This window comes from Mytilus californianus, unplaced genomic scaffold (genome assembly GCF_021869535.1).
Source record: "Mytilus californianus isolate M0D057914Y unplaced genomic scaffold, xbMytCali1.0.p SCAF_9, whole genome shotgun sequence".
NCBI lineage: Eukaryota > Metazoa > Mollusca > Bivalvia > Mytilida > Mytilidae > Mytilus > Mytilus californianus.
This window is the reverse complement of record NW_026262745.1, coordinates 46,168,580-46,194,346: the sequence shown is the minus strand read 5'-3', so window position 1 is coordinate 46,194,346 and position 25,767 is coordinate 46,168,580. Positions and strand designations below refer to the sequence as shown.

The window sequence follows — 25,767 nt, the reverse complement described above, 5'->3', positions numbered from 1 at the left end:
TATGTTTTGTACTAAAGTATTTGTCCATTAACCAGGACAACCTTGTTTTTCCCCCTTTTTTGCCCCTAATTCCTAAACGGTTTGAGCCATAACCCCCCAAAGCAAATCCTAACCATCCCTTTGTGGTATGGAAACTTGTAGTATAATGTCAGAGAGATCCATACACCGTTCCACAGTTATTGTCTGGAAACTAGAAAATGCTTATTTTTGGCCCCTTTTTGGCCCCCTAATTCCTTAACTGTTGGTACCATAACCCCCAAAATCAATCCCAACCTTCCTTTTGTGGTATTTAACCTTATGGTCAAATTTCAAAAAGATCCATTCACTTAAACTAAAGTTAGAGTGCGAAAACCAATGTGTCTTCGGACGACGACGACGACGACGAAGCCAACGTCATACCAATATACGACCACAAAATTTTTTTGCGGTCGTATAAAAATGAATGCAACAAATTAACATTAAGTCATAGAACAAACACACATCTGTTTGAAAAGAAATCAAAAAGTGAAAATTCAAAACTTTTTGAATTACCAATCATCTATTTTATGGCACTCATCTACAACTATGGCACCAATTTTCCCATCTAAAGATGTTAGAATCTCAACACCTTTTTCTGCCTTTAAAACGGCCTCAGGATGGACTAATATTACACTGCTTTTCAACACTGCTTCTGATACTAAACATATTAAGGAATAAAAATGTATCAATAAAATTCAGTTTTAGGAGGAAGGGCTTCTCCTCTAAAAGGGATTCGATCCCAGGCATCTCGCCACCCTTCAAACTTCTCAATATCTGATTCAATACAAAACTTTAAAGTATGATTATTGAAAAGATTCACTCTTTTTTAATTAAAACCTGAATCAGATCATGAGCATGATGATGTATGAAGAGAATTCCCCAAAACTGACTTTTATAACTGAATATACATTTATTTATCCAAATAATATCATTCGCATGCATGTAATAAGGTGTAGTAATTAATATTGTTCACATGAATTGCATACTTTTACAAATGATAATTAGTAGAATTTTAGTATTTAAGGAAAATTATTCAAATGACTTAATCTTGTTTAATGAGGACAATCATTGTAATGTATACTCACCATCAGCTTCCTCATCTGTTAAAAGAGTACATTTTTGACTCAATGCCACTGCTTTAACTCCTATTTTGTCAAGTTTTTCCTTTTGCTCTTTGATGATGGATGTTAGGGGCAATATGACCAGCACTTTGTTTGGTTTTTTATACAGATTCAGTACCCCTATAAAATATATATCTACAACAATCAATTGTTATACACAATTCAGATTTGAGTTTTTTCACTTCACAGAGACTTTTGATGTACATGATATAAAAGGTCCATATTATGGTGTAGCAGTATATGTCTTTGACAATTTAATAAATTAATGAGTACAAAAAATGTAACTCAAAATTCAAATATGCTATGACATCATTGAAATATAAAAATTCGTAAGGGTTCCGCGGAACCCAGTGTCTCGCCTATTTTTGCTGTTAATCGCAGGCTCAACAAGAATGAGGAAAAAAATTAATAAAAATATTCCTCTCTATACTATCATGACTATCTTTTGATTGTAAGTAGCTTCTGTCCAAGTTTAGTAAAAATCCAGGATAGTTTATATGAATCTAATAAATGTTTTAAAAACTTAAACTGCAGACTTGTATGTAATGCTAACTGTAAGAAAAACTAAGTCCATTTATAAGTAAAATACGGAAAAAATGGAACAAAATTTTAACAAAATTTACTTTTGAATATTATCTTATGATCATAAACAAGCTTCTGTCCAAGTTTGGTAGAAATCCAGGATAGTTTAAGAAAGTTATTAAAATTTCAAAAACTTTAACCACAGAGTGAATATTTGTGGACACTGCCGCCGACGACAGAATGTAGGATCGCTATGTCTCGCTTTTTCGACAAAAGTCGAAGGCTCGACAAAAAGCAAAGGTAATTTCTTTCGTTCTAAAAATGAGTTTTTAATAAGAAATCAGGAAACAAAATGGTATTGTAAAATGTTGTTTTTATATTATTTTAGAATGTAAGATCATTAGATGTAGTTTTTCTTTTAATTTCTGTAGTTGTATTTATTGATAAAACACTAACATTTGAGTATATATTCATGTGATCTTTTTTTGTGAAATTGTGGAAAAATATTTTTTATGATCTGAAACTGACAAAAATATACTATAAAGTTTTCATTTGTAAATATGGGGAATAATTTAACAATAAAATGCTCCGCTGGGCACAGCTTGATACGACGGCAGAGGTTGAACCCTGAACAGTTGGGGCAAGTATGGACACAACATTCAAGCTTGATACAGCTCTGATTTTGGATTGTGATTAAATATTTGACACAGCATAGGTTTCTGACACAGAATGAATGTGGTCTAAGAACTTAAATTTTTTTAATTTACCTATTATGGTCCAATATCCAAAATCTAAATACATGGTTAGATTCAGCATATCAAAGAATACAAAGAATTCAATTTTTGATGAAATCAAAGAAAGTTTAATTTGGACCCTTTTGACCTCAATGTGGACCAATTTGATAACAGGGCCCAAAAATAAAAAAACATCGTTAGATTCAGCATATCAAAGAACCCCATATATTCAATTTTTGTTGAAATCAAACAAAGTTTAATTTTGGACCCCAATTTGGACCAACTTGAAAACTAGGGCCATAATCGAAAATCTAAACACATGTTTAGATTCAGCATATCAAAGAACCCCCAAGAATTCAATTTTTAATGAAATCAAACAAAGTTTAATTTTGGACCCTTTTGACCTCAATGTGGATAAATTTAAAAACAAGGCACAAAATCCAAAAATCTAAATACACGGTTAGATTCAGCATATCAAAGAACCCAAGAATTAAATTTTTGTTAAAATCAAAATAAGTTTAATTTTGGACCCTTTGGACCTTATTAAATGTAGACCAATTTGAAAACGGGACCAAAAATTAAGAATCTAATACACGGTTAGATTCAGCATATCAAAGAACCCCAATATTTCAATTTTTGATGAAATCAAACCATATCATTATTATTTGCTTTTATATATAAATCAGAAATAACCAACTTAAAATGGAATATTTTAAAGAAAAAAAAAAATCCCCCACCCCAAATTTTTTGAACCCTCTTATGATTCATCACCCCTAAAGTCAATCCCAGCCTTCCCTTTGTGGTATGGTACCTTGCAGTACAATTTCAGAGAGATTCATACACTTGAACACAAGTTATTGTCTGGAAACTTAGAAAAATGTTTGTTTTTGGGACCCAAATTCCTAAAAGTATAGGGCAATTACCCCCAAACTCAAACCCAGCTTTCCCTTTGTGATATGGAACCTTGTAGTACAATTTCATAAAGATCCATACACTAACGCACAAGTTATTGTCCTGAAACTAGAAAAATGCTTGTTTTTTGCCCCTTTTTGGACCCTAATTCCTAAAATTTTGTGGCAATTACCCCCAAAATCAATCCAAGCATTCCCTTTGTGGTATGGTACCTTGCAGTACAATTTCAGAGAAATCCATACACTTGAACACAATTTATTGTCTGGAAACTAGAAAAATGATTTTTCGAGGGTGAGCAAATCTTCATATCTCCCGAGGCAAAGGGAAATGAATGTTTTATTCCACTGCCTATGCTTTGTTTACTATCAATACATTAAATATTATTTTGCATACATTTTTTTTCTTATCCGCTGTTATTGTAAGTCAAACTAAACACGACATACCTATTGACAAAAACATGATTGATAAACAGTAAGGATCAAAACTTAATTATAAGTCTTTTTGTTTTATCGTCTAAAATAAATTTGAACATGATAATGATTTTTGCTATCGCTATTTTAAGAAGAATAAGAAGTTCAAAACGTAATGTACATTAACCGCGCGTAACGTCGCACGAAGTAATCCCGACATTTCAGAGGGGAATATGATCCTCAGAATGGAATATGAAGATTTGTTCAATGACACGTGGGATAGTCTCAACCAATCAAATATTGAATAAACTATCAATATGTTTAAACAGTGGAATAAAATTTATTGTCTGGAAACTAGAAGAATGCTTATTTTTGGCCCCTTATTCCTAAACGTTTTGGGCAATAAGCCCCAAACTCAATTCCAGCTTTTTGTAGTACAATTTCAGAAAGATCCATACACTTACACACAAGTTATTGTCATGAAACTAGAAAAATGCTTGTTTTTTGCCCTTTTTTGGCCCCATATTCCGAAAATTTTGAGGCAATTACCCCAAAAATCAATCCCAGCATTTCCTTTGTGATATAGAACCTTGTGGTACAATTTCAGAGAGATCCATACACTAACACACAAGTTATTGTCTGGAAGTTACAAAAATGTTTATTTTTGGCCCCTAATTCCTTAACTGTTGGTACCATAACCCCCAAAATCAATCCTTATCTTCCTTTTGTGGTGTTGCACCTTATGGTAAAATTTCATAGAGATCCATTCACTTAGATTAAAGTTATTATGTGAAAACCAATGTGTCTTCGGACTACGACGACGACATACCAATATTTGCGGTCGTATAAAAATATGCAACACTTGAAAACTTAATGATTTTATGTAAATAATTTTGTCATGAACATGATGAATGTAGTATAACTGCTAACAAAAACTTAATAAAAAAATAGTAGCTTCATAGGTCCCCTTTCATGGTTTTGCAATATTGTATTGAAATTTCTGAAAGAATGTAAATATTTAACAAAGTACTCAAAACATGTGTATCCAATGATTAAATTAATGGTATACTTGAAAATTGTATCATATGGTGATCAAGTTATAAGATTGAACAAACTTTTTTAACTACATTTTAAGGTAGATAGGGTGTCTTCCTCCATCTTGGATTTTGAAATACCAGAAAATAATGGGTTTAGATCTTTAATAAAATTTGCAAATTTTGAGAGTAGTGGGTAATTCATGTGTAAGAATTTTCATTTTAATATAGATAACATGCTTCGCTAAGCGCAGCCTGATACGACCGTAAAGGTCGCACCCTGAACAGTTGGGGCAAATTTGGACACAATATTCAAGCTTGATACTGTCTGAATTTGGATTGTGATCAAATTTTTGACACAAAATAAATGTGGTCAAAATAGATCTTACAAATCTATTGGGCAATACTGTGCAATTGAAGATTTCTTCTTGAAACTTTTCAAAAATTAGAAATTTGAAAAATTTTGAAAAAAAAATATGAATCCTTTAAAAAAATTGTAAACAAAAAATCCCCCCACCAACTTATTGAAACCCCCCTTGGCCAGCAATTACCCCAAAACTCAATCCCAGCCTTTCCTTTGTAGTATGGAATCTTGTAGTATAAATTCAGAGAGATCCATACACGTAAACACAAGTTATTGTCTCGAAACTAGAAAAATGCTTATTTTTGGCCCCTAATTCCTACATGTTTGGGACAATTAACCCCAAACTCTATTCCAGCCTTCCCTTTGTTATATGGAACCTTGTGGTACAATGTCTGAGAGATCCATACACTTTCACACAAGTTATTGTCCAGAAACTAGAAAAATGCTTGTTTTTGGCCCTTAATTCCTAAACTGTTTGCCCCATAACCATGATAACCCTTAAAATAAATCCCAACCTTCTACTAGTGGTATTAAACATTGTGGTACAATTTCAGAGAAATTGAAATACTTATACATAAGTTATTGTCCTGAAACTAGATAAATGCTTGTTTTGGGCCGCTAATTCCTTAACGGTTGGGACCATCATCCCTAAAATCAATCCCAACCTTCCTTTTGTGGTATAGAACCTTCTAAAAAAATTTCATAGAGATCCATTCACTTAAAGTTATTGTCCGGAAACAAATGTGTCTTCGGACAAGGACGCAGACGACGACAACATCATACCATTATACGATCCCAAAGATTTTTTTGCAGTCGTATAAAATGACGTTTTATTATATTTAAGGTTGTATTTTACAAAAAACAGAATACTTTTGTTTGATTAAATTTTTTCCAACTTTGCCACATAAGGGGAGGCAACTCAAATGTAAGGGCAGATAATTCAGATAAAGTTACTTCTACAATAGAATGTGTTAGGAATTTACCTATTTTATTATGTAGCAAGAAAACGGGTCCTGTGACCCCATTATTTCTTTTTTTTATCTGAAAGTATAATATTAGAGCTATCTTCTCATATTTTACCTCGAAATTCTATGGTGTAGTTTTTGTTTTATGGCAGAAAATTGCGTTTTCCATGCATAATCTATACAAAATCTATCAATTTTGCACAACGTGTAGCGTGAAAATCAGCCCCGTGACCCATGCTTTTTATTATTGAAAAAAAAAGCATGATATAAACTACATTTTGACAAATTATTAAAAAATTCTATGGATTATAATTTAGACACCCCATCTACCTTCAACATAACATTTAATTCATTTTTCGGGATTGTTTGAATAAACTTACATGCCTTTGATATTTTAGGAGCAAGATAAATTTATACTTTTGTCATATATTAATCTGAAAGAAGTATACTACATGTTCTGGTGTATTCTTATTGCTTTGAGATACAATGTATTAATCAGTTGTATTTTCATTCTTGACATTCAAGATGAGAATAATGCAATATAAAGTTGTTTCAAATTGAAAATTGTTATTTATGGCAGAATATCCCTATATGCAAATTGCAGTTGTGATGTCCACAGTCCTTAGTGTTTACTCATTGTGAACTTTTATTAGCTTCTATACTCTGCCCAATTTATTACATGCCCGCCCCAGGAAAAGAGAATCTTTTTCAGTGGTTGTCATGGGTTCATGTGTCACTGACAGTGCCATACCTGTTTTTCAATAATTGTGTTCTTATCATACTTAATCTATGACATATATGACACAACGTTTGTATAATTTGTTTAGTTATAAGACAGCTAGTTTTTATAGTTTGAATTTCGTCATGGTGTCAATTAAAAAAGGTTGTACAGTTTGTATTTTGCTCATTGTTGAAGTTTGTATGGTTACCTACAATTGGTTGCATCCTTGTCATTTGAAATCTGGTTGATAATTGTCTTAGTGGCATTAATTACAGGGTTCTCACTACGAATTTATGCCATGATAATTCCAACTGTAACATTAAAGCAATGTCATAACTATAATTCATTTTATAGATATAGGAAGATGTGGTATGCGTGCCAATGAGACAACTCTCCATCCAAGTTACAATTTATAAAAGTAAACCATTATAGGTCAAGGTATGGCCTTCAACACTTCATGACAAAAAGAGGAAGGAATGACAATTGGAATCAGCTGATACAACATCGCACAATCCTCATGCATTTTCGACCTATGTAATTGAAAAAGTTGACTCAGTTAGTGGGTATATATTAGTTTAGATTGAAATTTAAGCATGAAGGTGGCAGAAGTGCCTTTTTCTAGTTGTTTAAACATTACCATGATTACAGGTGTCAATTATTGCCCTGTACAAAAAGTGGGATTGCTAGTTTTCTGCTGAAATAACACAACTTGCATTCCATTTTGCTCCTATCTGAACAAATGATCAACAACAAATAGGACAGTTGACCTTAAAATCTAATAATATATTACAAATTACTAAAGAGTCGATGTTTTTGATTGGATAACAACACAGAGATGTCAGTATATATTCAGGAAACTGCCAGGGTATAACATATAATATAAATCAAACAAAAGATCTCTTCATTGAGGCATGACTGAGTGGAATATACCGATCATCAAATATAATAAACAATAAATTGTAATTATTTTTATCACTTTTATGGGTGTAAACTATAGATATATGCATATTGATTTAAGTACATCAATTGTTGCAGCCATGCCGATTTCTTTTATAATAGAAGACAAGAGTGCACACGCTGAAATGTCTCGCCTTCTTTACTAATCATTGATATTATGTTGATAGTCCTAAATATAAAGCTTTATTACAACTGTCACATAAACTTAACATTAACCAAGTAAACTAAACATTGACCAATGAACCATGAAAATGAGGTCAAGGTCAAATGAACCATGCTGGGCAGGCATGTACAGCTAACAATTCTTCCATACAACAAATATAGTTGACCTATTACTTATAGATTAAGAGAAACAGACCAAAACACAAAAACTTAACACTGAGCAATGAACCTTGAAAATGAGGTCAAGGTCAAATAAAACCTGCGTGACTGACAAATAGATCATAAAATATTTCCATGCACCAAATATAGTTGAACTATTGCATATAGTATTAGAAAAAAAGACCAAAACTCAAAAAACTTAACTTTGACCACTGAACCATGAAAATGAGGTCAAGGTCAGATGACACCTGCCCGCTAGACATGTACACCTTACAATCATTCCATACACCAAATATAGTAGACCTATGGCATACAGTATAAGAAAAACAGACCAAAACACAAGAACTTAATTATAACCACTGAACCATGAAAATGAGGTCAAGGTCAGATGACACCTGCCAGTTGGACATGTACACCTTACAGTCCTTCCATACACCGAATATACTAGACCTATTGCTTATAGTATCTGAGATATGGACTTGACCACCAAAACTTAACCTTGTTCACTGATCCATGTAATGAGGTCGAGGTCAAGTGAAAACTGTCTGACGGGCATGAGAACCTTGCAAGGTACGCACATACCAAATATAGTTGAACTATTGCATATAGTATTAGAAAAAAGACCAAAACTCAAAAACTTAACTTTGACCACTGAACCATGAAAATGAGGTCAAGGTCAGATGACACCTGCCCGCTAGACATGTACACCTTACAATCATTCCATACACCAAATATAGTAGACCTATGGCATACAGTATAAGAAAAACAGACCAAAACACAAAAACTTAACTATAACCACTGAACCATGAAAATGAGGTCAAGGTCAGATGACACCTGCCAGTTGGACATGTACACCTTACAGTCCTTCCATACACCGAATATACTAGACCTATTGCTTATAGTATCTGAGATATGGACTTGACCACCAAAACTTAACTTTGTTCACTGATCCATGAAATGAGGTCGATGTCAAGTGAAAACTGTCTGACGGGCATGAGGACCTTGCAAGGTACGCACATACCAAATATAGTTATCCTATTACTTATAATAAGAGAGAATCTAACATTACAAAAAATCTTAACTTTTTTTTCAAGTAGTCACTGAACCATGAAAATGAGGTCAAGGACATTGGACATGTGACTGTCGGAAACTTCGTAACATGAGGCATCCATATACAAAGTATGAAGCATCCAGACCTTCGACCTTCTAAAATATAAAGCTTTTAAGAAGTTAGCTAACGCCGCCGCCGCCGTAGCCGCCGCCGCCGGATCACTATCCCTATGTCGAGCTTTCTGCGACAAAAGTCGCAGGCTCGACAAAAACTATATAGAAGGGAAATCACTCTACAAAGTAATACATGTATCACTATATGGGGCAAAACCTGTTCAATGAATCTGGGACTGTTATTTAAGTTTATATAATAATAACCTTTTGGCTAATATGACCATCTTCACACCTTAATAGTACATGTATTACACTGGTAATTAAAATTACAAAAAAACATTACAAGACTAACAAAGACCAGAAGCTCCTGACTTGGGACAGGCACCAAAAAAACTAAATCTTTACATCTTCATTAATTCATTGATGATTTTTCATCTTTTAACTACATTTTGTATGCATTGGAACAGCTTTGAACTAAATAGGAACAGAATATTGAAAATGGGTTATCAAAGGTACATCAGTGAAAAATCAAATAAATAACAAAATCACTATGTTTTGCTAGGAGGCCTAAGTGGTACATGTACATCATCAGGTCAGGAATAACCACCAATTAGTGGATTATACCTCAATTGACGTATAATCCACCAATTGACATATATTGGTATAGACCAATTGACGTATAATGCAAGTTTTTTTGTTATAAAATGCTAGTGTGAGATAGCATTATTTTGCAACTTACAACCTATTTTATGACCATTATTGAGTCTTCCGAAAGTTTCAGTTTTGTCAAAGCCTGCTGCATCTCTTGAGAATGCATGTGTACAACAATTCTTTTGTTGAAACATCTGTACTATTGACCACGATTGACTTTTAATAATGACAATCAAGTATTAACAAAGAGCTACATTCACCTGTGGAGTTGTACTCATAATCACTAACTGCAGACAGTATTGATGTCCATTGACAGGTGATTAGTGATAAATTTGCCAATCAAGAATTGACAAGATAACAATAGAAGAAACTGCACATACAATTATTGATTAAATGCAATATGTTATGTCACTAAACTAAACTAGGAATGTTTGACATGTTTTCATACAATAATATTATTTTAAGAAATCAATGCTCCATTTTGGTTAAATAATTTGCTTTGAAAAACAAAGAATTATACGTCAATTGGTCTTTACCATTATATGTGAAACTGGGTCCGTTCACGTCCAATCACGTTTGCCCCTTTCACTTTCGCACCCTACACGTTCACACCCAAAGTCTGTTCACACCCTACACGTTCGCGCCCAATTTTTATTGGTTTTGTGTTTAATAATTTGTAAACGAGTTTTGGTAAGTGTATTGCTATAAATATATATTTTTTCATTGTTTCTAAATAAAGTGAGATTCTGACAAGGTTTTTTTTGTGTGTCATGGTAAATGTTTTGCTATAAACATTTTTTTTTCATTGTTTTTAAATAAAGTGAGATTCTGACAACCAGTATTTTATTTTTGTGTTGAATAATTTTTAATCATGTTTTGGTTAGTGTATTGTTATAAATATTTTTTAAATTGTTTCTAGTAGATAAAGTGCGAATCTGACGACGTTATTTTGGTGTTGAATAAATGGTAAGCATGGTAAGTGTATCGCTATAAATATATTTTTTTCATTGTTTCTAAATATAGTGAGATTCTGACAATGTTTTTTTAATGTGTTGAATAAATCTTAATCATGTTTAGGTAAATGTATTGCTCTATATATATCTATATATATATATCTATATAAATTATTTTTTTCCATTGTTTCTAAATAAAGTGAGATTCTGACAAGGTTTTTTTTATGTGTTGATAAAATCTTAATCATGTTTTGGTTAGTGTATTGCTATAAATATTTCTTTTTTATTGTTTCCAAAGGAATTGGGATTCTGACAACGTTTTTTTATGTGAAAACAGTGTTGATAAAATCTAAATCATGTTTTGGTTAGTGTATTGCTATAAATTTTTCAAAGGAGCCAAGCTGTTAAAAACAATTATCTTTTATGTTTTTTTATTTAAAATCTTCAAAGTTTTACTCATACCAAGCTAAATACATGCAGTATTTACATCAAAGCAAGTTAAAACAACAATCATGATTTTTAAACACTCAACAATAACACCAAATTAGGCTGTGTATAAATACCAATTAGCATGTAATCATACTTAATTAACATTTAATAATTAATCATCAAATCAATTAAAACAATATTTCATTTAAAAATTCCCGAATTCACCCTAGGGGGCGAACGTGTGGGGTGCAAACGTGTAGGATGCCAACGTGTATTGGGCGCGAACGGACCCGATACCATTATAATGTCAATTGGTGGAGTCAATTGAGGTATAATCCACCAATTGGTGGTAATTCCTGACCTGATCATACTACATTCTACAATGTACATGGCCGAAACGACAATTTTATTGTTTAAATGTGCATACAGTTACAAGATGGATATAATGAATTAAAGTATTACAGAACTGCCAGTATAAGTCTATATCCTCAGTGGCGGATCCAGAACTTTTCATAAGGGGGGGGGGGGGGGCCGCTCCAGTCATGCTTCAGTGATTCCCTATATAATCAACCAAATTTTTTACCACGAAAGGGGGGGCCCGGGCCCACCTGGATCCGCCTATGATCCTGATATAGTTGAACCGATATCGTTCAGATCAAATATTATCTGCATCTTCGTCGAATTTGGTTTCTCACTTACCAGGAAGAGCATGGAAAATAACACTCTTCCCGAAACCAACAGGAAGATTAACTACAACATCTTTGTTATTTAATATAGCTGCAATTCCAGCCAGCTGTTCTCCTTTTATTGATAAATCTGGGTAAATTTCCAGACAGACCTCCTTTATTTTGTCATCCATTAGTACCCGGGAATTATGGAGCAGTACAAGTTGAGTCACTACACCCCAAAAAAAAAGTTCCAAATACGTCACGTTATTTCCTTGCTGTATACTTCATTGTTATCAAATTTATTATATATTGTGTAATTGTTTAATAAAATTGACAATTCGAAGAATATCTTAAATCATTTTGTTAATAATTAAGCGCAACCACAAGAATCTTGTGATTATGAAAAGGGCTGATGGCAGTGGTGTAAAGAAGCGTAGCCAGATGTCACCACTGTTTCGGAGTTTGCTTTTTTTGGTAACTTTTTTCAATTCCCGCATTTGCGCAGAAATCTACTTCCTTCTTCCGGTCTCGTTTTTCATGAGACTTTGAGTGAAATATATATTTATCAGTCCAGTAAAATATAGGATGGAACACAATAACAATTTCATTTCTAATTATTCTTTGATATGAAAAAACGTTACCTGATGATAGCGTTTCTTTGTTTACACTGATTATGACGTCAAAACTAAAATAACGTCACAACTAAAATCCCTAACAACAGAACCAAAATCGGAAACGTTACGGTATTTCCGTTTCTTTTTTAACAGATTTAGAACTTAAAATATGTTTGAATTAAAAAAAATAATTTATATAGACTTCGTCCCCTTTCACAGGTAATGCCTGCCTCATATTAAATGACGAAATCATCGAAATGTACTCTCCGTTTACGTTTTTGTGAAGAGTGCTTTCTTTCACGTCCGCACTTCTATCGAGTATGGCATGCCGAATTAACATTTTAGATAATAATTACGGATGGCGAATATATAAACTGCAGGCCACCGTTTCACAAAGCCTTCTTAACTTACGATCACCGTATCATTTTACGATCCGTTTACGTGTGGTTCTACGTTCCCGTTACGTGTGTTTCACAAAGGCATCGTAAATGACTACTAAGTTGATCGCAAGTCACGCACTGTGTATTATCGTAAGTGTATCGTAAAAAAGAACTCTAGCTGTAAACAGGAGGTGTGAATCGTAGTTTATTTACATCGGAATATGGCACACTCTTCTTTCACAGATCGATGAGTCGAGCATGCCGATGAGAGCGGACGTGAAAATGTTTGCAGAGAAAATCCTTCAACATCATTGAAATTGTTTTGCCAAATTGGTTTCTTGATAAATATTGTTATCCTTACATCTTATATTTTATGTTTTGGATAATATTTTTTTGTTGAGGAAAGTTTCTGCAGATATTTTCAGGTTTGTTTGAGACATGTGGTCAGATGGAATCCATTAGTAGTTTCCATGTGGGAAACTATCAGACCAATCTATTTGATGTCTGAGGGTTTTAGCTGTTGTTACCCTAATGGATCGGTAGTTTCTTTCCGAGATGCTTTGTTGTAGGATTTTCGGCTTTCCTCTAACAGGAATACAGCTTGGCATTTAGCGGTATCGGTTTGGAATCCAAGTATGTCCTTTCAGGTTTCTCCACTGTGTCTAAACTACCCCGGCAAAAAATGTTTGGACTCGATGGTATCTAATATCCGGCATGGTGACGGAATATCAATAGACAGAGAAAAGGTAGTTTTCTGTTTATTTATTTGTTATTTTTATGATATCGAAGAATATATATATATATATATATATATATATATATATATAACTATTTTCTATGGTGAGACGTAATATTTTCTACAACCGTTCTAGATTAACAGAGAAATAAGTAAAAATGCACGTCAAAATGACGAATTGAGTGAACCTTGCCTCGAATTTGTTTAATTTCTCCTCAAATTGTTCACATGGTACGGAAAGAAAGGTACGGAAAGAAAGATATTGACATGGTGATTGCAAAACTAGTCACTTTGATCACCTCAATCCTTGTATTTCTGCGTATGGAACGAAAGAAATAGGTCATGTCAAAATGGAAGCACCCGGTTTTGTCAATGTTGTTTACTACACAACGACCCGGTTTTGTCTATGTATGGAACCCGGTTTTGTTTATTTTATAAAAAACAACGTTAAGACTGGTTCCCTGAAACATAAAATAAATTTACAAATGGCTGATCATGTGGGTTTTCAAACCAGATACCTCAATAAAGCGTGTGGTCAAGTTTAATTAAATCATTAAAGAGGAGAAGATTTTTGTAAGATAATTGGCAAAAACGCAAAGAAATGGTAAAAATCGTAATTAAAGGTCAATAATTCTCACAAGGATATCGACCAAGTAGATTTATTCGTATATATTGTCTTGCTGATCATTTTTGCCATATAACTTTTATATAGAGATATTAGACAGAAATGGAAAAAAAAGGAGAAATTCATCATTCAAGGACATTAACTTCTATAAGAATTTGTTTGAGAGTTTTGATGTGTATGGGCAAAATGTAGAACTCAACATTATGAACATATCTGCCCCTGTTAAATTTTCTCTTTCTATAGCTGTTTTTAAATAATAGACACAACTTGTTCCCCCTTTGTTCTATTTTAAGCCATGTCGGCCATCTTTGTTGACAAGCGGGGTCATCAAAAACTTTTTAAACTAGATACCCCAATGATGATGAAAAACTGTTAAACATAAGTTCGTTAGACTTTTTAAAACCGACATAAGATTGTGGATAAGGTTTGTTAAATGTATTGTAGCCCAGTATTTTCAGAGGAGAAGATTATGTAAAAAATTAACGGAGACGACGGACGACGGGGGCCAAGTGATGAAAAAAGCTCACTTTTCCAATGGGGTGAGGTGAGCTAAAACCAACCAAGAATTCCAAACAAGATTGCACCGTTCTTGAATTAAAAAAAAAGTCTAACATTTCATAATTAAGGCTTACACGAACGAGATAAACTTATCAGACATGGCAAAACAACTTCAATTGCGGTTTTTTTTAAACAAAAATAAATACTACATATTATTTATACAGGAGTGACTGTACGCACTGACATTTCGCGACTGCTGGAATGATTGTTTTCGAATTTATTTTGAAGGTCTGTAAGATAAATAATTTAATAAAAATATCTCATAAAATTAACATTGTTCATGGAACCATAAAACATTTCAAGGTCTTTTGAAACCTGCCAGACGGACATGAACACATTACAATCATTAAAACCAAACAAACAAACAAAAATTAACATTTACCAATTAATCAAGAAAATAAGTTCAAGGTCACTTAAATAGTCATGTGTAGGAAATCGCTGAACCATGAAAATGAGGTCAAGGGCAATTGACATATGACAGATAGAAACATTGTTACATAAAAGATCTGTTTGCGAGGTATGTTTCAGTCAGGCCTTCTAATTTCTGACATATGAAGCTTCGTACAAATAGTTCAAGCAGCCACGAATTTGCATCCCTTGGTCTCGCATTCCGACAATTCCATAATATCAATTTGAATTTTTAGAATAAACATGATAATCCTACTCACATACATCCAATTTCGCGGGTGTCCCTGCTTTCTTATTTCTTATAAAATTTTAAGTTGGTATACGATTTACATGTAGTTATGTAACATTAGTGGCGAATCAAGGCCCCCACCTTTAATGGCCCAAAAAAATTAATTTTTTTTTACGATTTTTTTTAGCATAATTCGTCCAAAACATTGTTCGCTTAGCTACGCTCTGCGGTATGTAAGCTGTTTGAATTACGCCCACTTTGAAAAAACCTGAATACGTCCCTATATATTGTCAATAATATATTGACCAACGTCAATGTACGATAATCATAACACAATGGAGAGATAACAGAACCGTTTATTTATACAACTATTAATAAACTAATCATTATTGCATTTTCTCGATGGCCTGAGACTATTATACTAATTTTTACTTAGTATTATAGTTACAATTAGGGAAAGATAGATTTGATTTTTAATGCATGATTATTGTAATCCTTTTCTCACCATAAACATTAATTTTCTATGGCGATTCTGCAAGCATATATACATTTGTCTGATTATTATGCCTTATAATGAACATTTAGCCTTAAAAAGATTTATTTTAATCGATCATAGGAAATATTACATCCCTAGGTAGGACTACTTATAAAGATAACCATCCTGTTGTGCAAGTAAATCACATATCAAATGTGCGTCCTTCAATTTTTAAGACCATAAACTCTAATTTTAAGTTTAAACACTAAAATTTACATAATTCATATAAAAAAAAACGTAAAGAGAGCTTAAAACTCAATTTGCGGTTTAACCTTCATTTCTATCTATTTCGTAGTTAGAGTTTTTTTTTTTTAATGCAAAGCAAAATTATAACTATTTTTGTTCCAATAAAGTAGGAATTTAAGTGTTTACAGATTCAAATAAGTAACAGGTTGTCCTCTGTAAGAAATCGTTTAACAACCAGTCACCAAACTCTTTTTAGTTGCTGAAATTCAATTATTTTATGCGATTATGTATTTTTTTTTCTTTGACAAAACCGGGTTCTGCCTTGTGAAATCTAGGACAAAACCGGGTTGTACACATTGACAAAACCGGGTGCTTCCATTTTGACATGACCCATTTCTTTCGTTCCATACTCAGAAATACAAGTATTGAGGTGCTCAAAATAACTAGTTTTGCAATCTCCATGTCAATATCTTTCTTTCCGTACCATCTGAACAATTTAAGGAGAAATTAAACAAATTCGAGGCAAGGTTCACTCAATTCGTCATTTTGACGTGCATTTTTACTTATTTCTCTGTTAATCTAGAACGGTTGTAGAAAATATTACATCTCACAATAGAAAATAGTTATATATATATAAATATTCTTCGATATCATAACAATAACAAATAAATAAACAGTAAACTACCTTTTCTCTGTCTATTGATGTTCCGTCACCGCGCCGGATAGTAGACACCATCGAGTCCAAACATTTTTTGCCGGGGTAGTTTAGACACAGTGTTCTCGTTCGTTGCATTGGCATTTGTGCGGCATCCGGGTGACCTTATCCTTTATTTTGTATATAATTGATTTTATATTTTGAATTTTTATATTTGTGAGGAAGAGCGAATCAGGGGGGTGGGTGTGTTCGTATGTTTTTCATTTGTAGACGAAACACAAGCCTTGTATCTTTGATGGGTTACATTGTACTTCCTTTGATATTCAATAATACTTTTTTTCTTTGTATCGGAAATTTGAAATAATAGGAGAGTGACGAGACGTGTTTATATTTGATCAAAGGATTAAACGAATTTTTTAACATTTATTTGATAATGTCTAAAGTTATTATAGTACTGTAATTTTAGAGGAGATATGATTGATTGGTTGCTGTTTTGTGAACGTACAGTGGCAAATATTTCATGCAGATTGATGACTAAGAGAAGAATTTTCAAACAAGAAATAAGAAGTTGCATGCGTTGTCGTTGAAAAAGAATTAAAAGAAAGTCCAATAAAAATAAACAAAACCAGTGTATATAATGTGCAAATCCTGAAATACCATTTTCAATGTATCCGTTATGAATTTCTAATGTAGAATGATAAATAAACAGACGACAAATTCATGATTTTTGAATAGAATAAGAAATAAGATATAATGTGTACTGTTTCTATAAATTCATGATATAGGTATGAGATGCGGACGGGTTTTCATCGCGCCTACAGCCATCCAGGTGTAAAATTGATACACAAATAGATAAATATTAAGAATAGTTCACGAACAGAGCGTGCAAGAGATTTAAAAGCAGAAGATAAATTTCATTTGCAGAAAAATGTACCTTTTAACATAATTATTAAGGTTGTATAACTTAAAACATGTTTTGTTATTCAGCTTGTTGATATTGAATTAAATTCCACTATGCTGTTTTCGTTATGCGATTCATGTTTACTGTCGAATAATGATACTAGACTTTCATTTTCACTGTAGGGGCGATTCATTTCTATTATACATGCGATGCATTTTCACGGAAGGAATTTAATTAATTTTCATCATATAACGTCTTAATTCAGCCGACTCTCTAACAAAATTTATGAAGTCAGAAGGATTGATTATATGTGACCCGCCACAACATTTCCAGGCTTATGGAGGTAGAACATCATTGTGAGAAAAACGCCGTTAACTATATGTGACTAGCCACTTCCAGGCTTATGAGGGTACATTGTCTAAACTTTGCTTTTTGTATATTTATCTAGAACATTCTGAAACAAAAAAATTCTGTCATGTTATTATGACCTATTTTTTGTAATAACAATGAAACGAGTCATTTCGAATACCGACATGATAATGAGACTGTTCGATGACAAATTTTTCATTATCGAAGACACTAATTTATAAAATACAAAATTATTGTATTCTATTGGCGCTTAGTAATCTTCAACAGCGTATTTGAATAAAAATTTCAAACGAATTAAATTTATACAACATTACAAACAGTTCTTAGCTCTATTTTAGAAAATGTAATTAAAACTTGTTAAAATGAAGTTAGTATAAAATTTATCAAAGAAAGCTTTTAGAATTCCTTTTTTTTTATAATTTGTCTTTTAACTTAGATTTATGATGCATTTCTCTATACATAGTATGCGACGCGTAGCAGTTTATAAGTAGTTGTTCTCATATATGCATTTGATACAGTGCATTTATTATGGATATATTTTAGACTACATTTATGAAAATCTATAGAGCAGAGAATTTTGATTTTTTGTATCAATTTAAAATGTAGATTCAAATATTTATATGTCGTTGATACAGACAAAAAGATCTTATCATGTCAAAATCATGATACAACAGGAAATTTTCATATGCACGGTCTTAACACAAGAATTTACAGAATAAGCATATTTCTTACTGAATAATCCAGATCCTCATATATCATTGTGACGGATAGTTTTGTTTGTTTTATTTAACTGTTATTTTCGAAAAGAATATTTGTACAAGGTGTTGTTAATAAATGTAACGGACAATATATACCATGCCCTCTCAGCCGACGTCGTAATTTCATTTTTAATGAATGAAAGTATTTAAAAGCTTCTCTCCCTGTTCAATATGATTTATTAAACTCATTAGGCAAAGCAATTTTTATGACTACTTGCATAATTGTTTAATCGTATTAAATTCTGTATCAATAGATATAAGAAGATGTGGTATGAGTGCCAATGAGAGAACTCTCCATCCAAGTCAAAATTTATAAAAGTAAACCATTATAGGTCACAGTACGGTCTTCAACACGGAGCCTTGGCTCACACCGAACAGTTAGCTGTAAAGGTCCCAAAAAATTACTAGTGTAAACCATTCATTCAAATTTATATTAATAATAAAAGCTTCAGATCTTTAATATTGAAAACGGGTTAAAATTATTTACTTGCATTAATATTGATATAAAAACATCCAGTTCGTTTTTTTGTGTTTTTTTTTGTAGATCTAAGAAAAAAAGCAACTCTGTCACCATGTGACAATTTTAATTAGTCAATTGTTTTAGTGTAACAGAGTTGCTTTTTTTCTTAGATCTACAAAAAAACACAAAAAAACGAACTGGATGTTTTTATATCAATATTAATGCAAGTAAATAATTTAAATCCGTTTTCAATATTAAAGATCTGAAACTTTTATTATTAATATAAATTTGATACAGAATTTAATACTATTAAACACAAATGCAAGTAGTCTAACCCGAATAGTCCAGTCGTTATATTACGATCACTACGATCACTCCATTAAGAGAAAAAAAAGTGGATAGAGGGCGCTGAATTATTCGAGTTAGCAAGTAGTCATAAAAATTGCTCTGCTTAATGAGTTTAATAAATCATATTACACAGGGAGAGAAGCTTTTAGATACTTTCTTTCATTAAAAATCAAATTACGACGTCGACTGAGAGGGCATGGTATATATTGTCCGTTACATTTATTAACAACACCTTGTACAAATATTCTTTTCGAAAATAAAAACAGTTAAATAGAACAAACAAAACTATCCGTCACATTGATATATGAGGGTCTGGATTAGGGGGGAAAAGAGGGGGGGGTTACATTTCTGTATTCTGTAATTCTTGTGTTCAGACCGTGCATATGAAAATTTCCTGTTGTATCATGATTTTGACATGATAGATCTTTTTGTCTGTATCAACGACATATAAATATTTGAATCTACATTTTAAATTGATACAAAAAATCAAAATTCTCTGCTCTATAGATTTTCATAAATGTAGTCTAAAATATATCCATAATAAATGCACCGTATCAAATGCATATATGAGAACAACTACTTGTAAACTGATACGCGTCGCGTACTATGTATAGAGACATGCATCATAAATCTAGGTTAAAAGACAAATTAAAAAAAAAAGGAATTCTAAAAGCTTTCTTTGACACATTTTATACTAACTTCATTTTAACAAATAAATTACATTTTCTAAAATAGAGCTAAGAACTGTTTGTAATGTTGTAAATTTAATTCGTTTGAAATTTTTATTCAAATACGCTGTTGAAGATTACTAAGCGCCAATAAAATACAATAATTTTGTATTTTATAAATTAGTGACAATGTTTTCCCGGGGTAAAATTCTGCTCTATCACCCTCTCCTCTATGTGTTATTTATATAGAATGTAGGTAGAAACTGGTTAACCGTGCTTTTATGTATTCATTGACTTTATCATCATTGGTCGGAGCTTTACCATTACTAAGCATTTTAACAACTGATAAAATTTTCTCTTTCGAAATACCTCGATCAAGAATATTTATATAATATCTTGATTATCAATATTTTCTATTAAGGTGGTACCTAACACTACAGGGAGATAACTCTGTAAAAATCAGCTAAACGTTTTAATTACGTTGTATTGTTAAGGAAATATTAAGCTTCTCAATGATCAAAATTGGTGTTTGTCAAACTGCTATATAACCAATGAAATTTTTCTGATAAAGTGGTTGGTTCAAATTTTTTGAAATTTTTGTATTTTTGTCAAAGGGTCAAAGTAAACATTTGGTCAAAATTTTATGAAAATTAAACGAGCCAAATTAATATTAGTCAAGGTGTTGGGTACCTTAACTCGTCAAATCGTGTTTTTCTGTACCTGTATCTTCATTTTTATTAAAAGATTTAAAATAATCGTATAACTGATCTATACTAAATTTAATCTCCTGCGCCGAATTATTTTTGTCTAAAAGTTTCAAAATTTCCCAAAACTTTTTCGACTCTTTTCTTGAGATTTTACGAAGACCACATTCGAAATTATGCTGGGAACTTTTGAACCATCTATTTTTGTCCTGCATTTTTTTTAAGTTGTAATCTCTGTCCTGCATTTTTATTTTTCACTCTATTCGGTCCTACCTTTTTTTTTTATTAGTTTATCCTGACTTTTTTTTTACCAAGTTGCTCATCCTGCCTTTTTTTTTTACTGAAAACTCCTGTCCTGCCTTTTTTTCAAATTTCATCCTAGCCCCCCATAAAAATCAAATGGTAGCTCCCTAAAACCCAACGGATTTGTTCGATCCTTGAACAATCTTCTTGTGAACTCTTGCTGTTGTACTCGTTGTCTCAGTTGTACATACAGTAACAACGGCGTTTTATTCGATTATAAGTGAATGTGCAGCTAAGAGTAGTCGGGACCACTCTTACAAAAATATCAAGAGAAGCTATTGCGAATTGTTTTTGGTACACCCCTAATTCGCTAAGTTTGTTTTAAGAAAACTTAATAACTGACCAAAATTTAAGAATGATTTAGTGATACCGGAATTAGTAAGATCGCTTTAAGGTAGACTTAAGAATCGTTCTTAAATCATGCACTTTTTCAAAACATTAAGGGCTGTCACTCATTCTAAGATAGGTCTGAGGTTGGGTCTTGTTACACTTTTAAATCTTAAGACGCTCTTTAGACGTTCATAAGACATAAGAATGATTCTTGTTACCGGCCCCAGGTCTTTAGTGTTACCCTCATCAAAGCACCGATTAATCATTTATTGTGGAGCCACGGATTTTTTTAATTAGTCGTTAACTTTGCTTGTAAATTTCGAGAAAATAATTTCAGAATGGAAATGAAAAAAAATATGTAACGGGACTAGTCTGACTAAAGCCAGCCCCAAATATCCACTTGCGTTTGTAGACGCAAGTGGATGCTGGGGCTAGCTTTAGTCAGACTTTACATTGTAACGGGAGCTGAATTATTTAATTTATTCGTCCTAACCAAGTGCACATTTATTTATGAGCCATTGTTAATTTTCTCCTCATTCCGATGTTGTTGTCCTGTGTAGACTGCGCTTATACCATTACACAAAGCTGGCACTTTATTTTTAAAATGTTTCCGAAACTATATAGGATTTCTTCATTCCATGCCAAAAAACTATTTTCTGTATGAGTTTCAACGTCTGCTTGTATTTTTTTCGCCTAATTCTATCCGTATTCTTTTCCAAATAAATTTCCTTTTTCTATTTTGATAGCAGCGTTTTTTTTTTTTTTTTGCTATCAATTTAAAACGAATGGATTTCATAACGAAATTGCATTAATAGTGGTACAATTCCCCGTATTTTCACACACCATCCTGCGTTTCTATAAATCTAATTTCTATTTCAAAATATCATCGGGATACGGCGTGCGTCATAAATAAGAATTTATTGCCAAAAAACAACCAAGAATAAAGAAACTCAGTCTGTTATGCATAAGAAAATGTATAGTTAAATAGTATAAATGCTTACTTATCAATAGAAACAGAATATTTAATAGTATATTTTTAAAGGTAAAGAATGAGCAGAAGAATTGGCGGAAGGTGACGAACCAATCAATGTCATATAATGTATTGCATCAAATCTCTCGGCACTCTGCATCTAGACAAGTTGCAGTTAAAAATGTTTACCAAAAATAAAAGGATTTATATTATTTGATCATTTCGTGATTAAAGTACAGCGTAGGACCTACATGTATTGTGTGATGTATTTTTGTTTTTCTCATTTTTTTCTTTCATTTGAAATGCATTTATGTAAAGGTTTTGTTTTGTGATTGAATATGATACGTATATATATAGAAAGCGACGCTAAAATGAGGCCGTATTCTTAATATATAATCATATAATATACAAGTATTCACAATTTGAAATAAAAAAACATTTATCTTACAATTATTTTATACTAGACTGAGGCTGATTGTTTGTTCAATTTGTTCTAAGTTATCATAAAGCATGAGGTTTTACGTTTGATGTCGATTTCATGGATGTCGACAAAAGCAGGAACAATAACTCGTGGCGTAACGTCATTTTGGTATCGTGTAACCTTAATCTATGCTAATGCAATTCTATTTATCTAGTAAACATAAAGTACTTGGAAAGAATATTCAGACATTATGTTTTCTTTGTCGACAGAATGATAAAAAACTTGAAAATTCTACCCGGAAAGGTTGTGGAATGTTTCCGTAAATCGTAACAAAAACAGATCATCATTAAATTTTCTGGTCAATAAAATTGAATTAAATGCTCCGCTGGGCGCAGCTTGATACGACCGCAGAGGTCGAACCCTGAACAGCTGGGGCAAGTATGGACACAACATTCAAGCTTGATACAGCTCTAAATTTGGATTGTGATTAAATATTTGACACAGCATAGGTTTCTGACACAGAATGAATGTGGTCTAAGAACTTAAAAATTTTTAATTTACCTATTATGGTCCAATATTCAAAATCTTAATACATACACGGTTAGATTTAGCATATCAAAGAACCCCAAGAATTAAATTTTTGTTAAAATCAAACTAAGTTTAATATTGGACCCTTTGGACCTTAATGTAGACCAATTTGAAAACGGGACAAAAAATTAAGAATCTAAATACACGGTTAAATTCAGCATATCAAAGAACCCCAATATTTCAAATTTTGTTGAAATCAAACCATATCATTATTATTTGCTTTTATATATAAATAAAAAATAACCAACTTAAAATGGAAAATTTTAAAGAAAAAAAAATCCCCCCCCAATTTTTAGAACCCCCTAATGATTCATCACCCCCAAAACTCAATCCCAGCCTTCAATTTGTGGTATGGTACCTTGCAGTACAATTTCAGAGAGATCCATACACTTGAACACAAGTTATTGTTTGGAAACTGTAAAAATGCTTGTTTTTTGGCCCCTTTTTGGCCCCAAATTCCTAAATGTTTAAAGCAATTATCCCCAAACTCAAACCCAGCTTTCCCTTTGTGATATGGAACCTTGTAGTACAATTTCATAAAGATCCATACACTTACACACAAGTTATTGTCCTGAAACTATAAAAAGGCTTGTTTTTTGCCCCTTTTTGGCCCCTAATTCCTAATGTTTTGAGGCAATTACCCCCAAAATCAATCCCAGTCTTCCCTTTATGATATGGTACCTTGCAGTACAATTTCAGAGAGATCCATACACTTGAACACAAGTTATTGTCTGGAAACTAGAAAAATGCTTATTTTTAGCCCCTTTTTGGCCCCTTATTCCTAAACGTTTTTGGTAATTACCCCCAAACTCAATTCCAGCTTTCCCTTTGTGATATGGAACCTTGCAGTACAATTTCATAAAGATCCATACACTTACACACAAGTTATTGTCATGAAACTAGAAAAAGGCTTGTTTTTTTGCCCCTTTTTTTGCCCCTAATTCCTAAAATTTTGAGGCAATTACCCCCAAAATCAATCCCAGCATTTCCTTTGTGGTATGGAACCTTGTGGTACAATGTCAGAGAGATCCATACACTTATACACAAGTAATTGTCTGGAAGTTACAAAAATGATTATTTTGGCCCCTTTTTGGCCCCTAATTCCTTAACTGTTGGTACCATAACCCCCAAAATCAATCCCAACCTTCCTTTTATGGTATTGAACCTTTTGGTAAAATTTCATAGAGATCCATTTACTTAAACTAAAGTTATTGTGCGAAAACCAATGTGTCTTTGACGACGACGAGGCTAGACGACGACAATGCCAACGTCATACCAATTTACGACAATTTTTGCGGTCGTATAAAAATGTGTCTTCCAATTTCTTTTCGAAACGTCTATTCAAGGTTGAGATATGTCCAACATAATTTGGAAGCCAAAATTTGCCAACAGAAGTGAAAATCCTATATTGCTTTTCGGCCTTTTTTCCCCGTATCGCACTGGGCCAAATAGCAATATTTACTCATGAATTATGTCAACCCGGCAATGTCAACAGTATAACACATGCTGATTTATCCGTATTAGGACAGATTTGCTCATATATAATAAATGTTAATATTACACGAGGAACGAAGTTGCATACATATAAATATTCAATAAGGTACGAAATGGTTAGGATACGAAATGACTTTAATCCATTACATCATGACAAGAAAACAACGCCACCTATGTCGCAATAACAGTCCGTTAGCTATTTTGCTTTGCTTAAGTACCAGACGAAGTTAGTTCTCCATTTCATGAAGAAAATTCGTTTATAATTATGTTCAATAAACAATTACCGATTTTATAATCATACACGATTTCTGTGATTGATTTTAATACTAATGAGTGAAGGATATCCCCGCTTCTACGAAGTGTGGAATTCCCACCATGACATCACTAGGTTGGATATACTTGGAATATTTCGTAATACTGATTTTTCCGGATTGTAAATGAAACGTAAATAATGAAAGGGAGAGATAGAGATACGATAACTTCATGAGAATCATAAGGGAAATGTGTAACACAGTGTTTTAAGTCAATCTGTTCATTTGTTTATCTCCTTCTCATCAAATCAGTATGAAATTTTAAGGTGTTT

The 25,767-nt window shown here is 32.5% G+C and overlaps 1 protein-coding gene across 1 annotated transcript in view; it reads left to right on the top strand.

Annotated features, from left to right (window-relative positions):
* The window catches only part of LOC127714332 (torsin-1A-like), a 237,850-nt gene that overhangs the window by 112,562 nt on the left and 99,521 nt on the right, over positions 1–25,767 (top strand). The window lies entirely within an intron of this gene.